The 3,302-nt window shown below is 40.3% G+C and overlaps 1 pseudogene; it reads left to right on the top strand.

Annotated features, from left to right (window-relative positions):
* The first annotated feature begins 2,138 nt into the window (after window positions 1-2,138).
* On the top strand, window positions 2,139-2,907 carry LOC105553755 (annotated as a pseudogene).
* Window positions 2,908-3,302: the final 395 nt, after the last annotated feature.

A 3,302-nucleotide genomic window follows, 5' to 3' on the forward strand; every position in this document is an offset into this window, starting at 1 on the left:
ATTACAATTGTTCACCAATATCTAGATATTCTCTATTTCTGAGTACATGAAGGATTCCACTAATCTACCTCTCCAAGTTGGACATGGCCCTTTGACTTAATTTGACCATGAACTGTAAGTGGAAGCATTTCATTGCAGATACATGATTCTCTACTTTGATTATTCCCCTACCATAATTGTAGAAACTTGCATCTATATGGGGAGACCAAAATATTTAAGCAACTTAAAATACTGAGTCAGCACATGGGATACAGTTATCCTATAGAAACACCTAGATCTTCAGTAGAAACTGAATGAGCAGTAAATAAGATTGCGTCACCAAAAAAAAAAACAACTACTGTAGGTCAGGTGCAGTGGCTCACACCTATAATCCCAACACTTTGGCAGGTCAACGCAGTAGGACCACTTCAGGCCCAGAGTTTAAGACCAGCCTGGATAACACAGCAAAACCTAGTCTTTACAAAAGAATAAAAAATTATCTGGCTGGGGTGGCATGTGCCTGTAGTCCCAGCTACTTGAGAGGCTTAAGTAGGAGAATCACTCAAGCCAAGGAGTTTAAGACTGCAGTGAGCAGTGATTGCACCACTGGACTCCAGCCTGGGTGACAGCCAAACTCTGTCTCAAAAAAAAAAAAAAAAATTACTGAGATTTTGGTTTTATTTGTTACCATAGCATAACCTAATTTCTACTGACGGATGCAATCTTTGTTTGCTCTAGATGTATCATACAATTCAGCTATTTTTAGAAATTTAAAAAAAAAACATTAGAAAAACATGAGAAATGAAAAAACAGGGAAAAACACTGTAATTGGGCCAACTTGAATAGTATGTCCTCCATGGAACAATAAACTGCAACCAAGGTTAGCATCAAGGTCATGAAAAGTCATGGTAGCTCAACTAACACTAATTAATTGTAACGAAAAAAATCAAGAGTTTCTAATAGAAACGAAAGGTATCAATAATAAAAAGAAGCCCTCTTTAGATTAGGGTAAATCCACTGGGGAAAGTGACGATAACAAAAACAAATTTGACATTCTGGTGGGAAAGGGAGATCCAATTATCTCTATCATGGGTCCGGTGACAGAATTTAGCAATGTATTCCTAAGCATTTGAATACTTTTCCAGAAAGAGATTTCCTGGGCCAGCCAGATGTTTTCCTGTCCATTCTCTCTCCTACTGTAGGGCACCACTTACTCACCAGAAAAACTTGGAAGCCTTAACTGGACGCCTTCTATCTAGATTCTCCAGAACCTCCTTTGCGCTATGATTCCAGATTTGACTTTGCTGATAAGAAGAACTCACGTGAGATTTTGAGAGGCAGGACTTGGGAGATCAAGGCAGGCACATAGCTAACCAGAAGGAAGTTATTCAGCTAACCAAAAGAGTCAGCTGGGGGCTCTCGCTGAAAATCAAGAATTGCATGTTTCCTAATACATTTTATAACTACTCACTACAGAGTTTCAGGCTTTTTTTCCTAACATTTTGGCTATACCCTTCCTGATTTCTCTCCCAGGTAATCCCTACTTTCTATATTAAACTTTATTATTTCTGCATTGCTTTAAATGACTGTTTTCCTGTTCTAACGAGGACTGGAACAGGTAGAGATCTAGTTAGATATAGGTAGAGAGATTCTAGGCTGGTTGACTATAAAGTACTTTCAATGGTCAAAAATTAGGGTGGGTTTGTTAGAGAGAGAATGAGAGAAAGAGAGAGAGAATGAGAATGAATCAGAGAAGTGACTGAGTTCCCTTTGAAATAATACAGCAAACCCCAGGGTCCTACATTACAGAACATATTTCCCTATAAAATGTTCGAGTTTTTCTTCTTTTACTATGAAAGATATAAGTGATACAATTGATGAAATGTGAATGATATCTATAAGATTAAATACTGCACTCAAGTTAATTTCTTGATTATGATTGTACCCTGGTTATATAAAAGAATATTCTTATTTTTTGGATGAATTCAGGGCTTCTGGGCAGCAGCCTTCTCTAGTTCTGGGTGTGCAGATGCGGCCTCTCCCAACCAGGCCAGGCTGCACGCAGTCACTGCCTCCAGGACTGTACAGGGCCGCAGCCCATGCTGCCCTACGTCCTCCCTACCTACAGGCAGATTCCCATAGTGGCATTCAGTAGGGAAATGGTCATGCTTTTGGTGCCCACCGAAGTCAACCTGATCCTGTTAGACATGGAAGGACATTTTATAGTTGCCTTATATTGAAGAAAATGTTAGACTATCTGCACACATATTAGGAAGAAGAGGAATGCCCGCAGGATATCAATCTCTTGAGGAAACAGGCTGAAGAGGACGCTCACCTGGATGGGACTGTTCCTATCCCTGCAGCAGGAAGATAGGCGGCATGGGAGTGGAGTGGATGATCTGCAACAGATGATCCAGGCCGTGGTAGATAAGGTGTGCTGGCAGATGTCCCTGGACGGAAAGACCACCGTGTTCAAACAGCTGCAGGGCCACAAGTGAAAGGCAGCATTTGCAGCTCGGCCCATGAAAGCAGAGTGCTTTGCAGATGCATTGCCAGCAGTCAGGAAGTGGAGAGAGGCTGGAATGAAGGTGTGTATCTATTCCTCGGGGAGCGTAGAGGCACAGAAACTGTTATTCGGGCAGTCTGCGAAGGGAAAGATTCTTGAGCTTGTGGATGGCCCCTTTGATACCAAGATTGGACACAAAGTAGAGAGTCAAAGTTATAAAAGGATTGCAGACAGCATTGGGGGTTCAACCAACAACAGTTTGTTTCTGACAGATGCTACTCAAGGGGCCAGTGCTGCTGAGGAATCAGATGTGCACGTAGTGGTGGCGGTGAGACCTGGAAACAGAATTAACAGATGATGAGAAGACTCACTACAGTCTCATCACATCCTCCAGCAAACTGCACCTGCCCTCCCCAACCTAAGGAAGGGTTTCCAAGGAAGACCACACTGTTGCTCACAGAGTCATCCCTGTTGTGTCCAGTTTTATTCTAATAGTAAAAGTAACTTACTTAGAAAACACACATGTATACACATATGTATGCCAGTATGTATATATATACACACACATATGTGTATATATATACACACACATATGTATATATACACATATATATGTGTGTGTATATATATACAGAGAAAATTGCTAAAATACTTATCTAATGTGTGATGTTTATAAAGTCATGTACCAAAATGGAAAGCTACTTTGAGAAATTATTATGTATCTTTTGAGAAAGAATTATGTATATATACATATATACATATACAATTTTGCTGTCTTTTGGAGCAGAAACAAAAACCTTTGTCTTTGATATGTAAG

Source organism: Mandrillus leucophaeus, unplaced genomic scaffold (assembly GCF_000951045.1).
Source record: "Mandrillus leucophaeus isolate KB7577 unplaced genomic scaffold, Mleu.le_1.0 Scaffold607, whole genome shotgun sequence".
Classification (NCBI taxonomy): Eukaryota; Metazoa; Chordata; class Mammalia; order Primates; family Cercopithecidae; genus Mandrillus; species Mandrillus leucophaeus.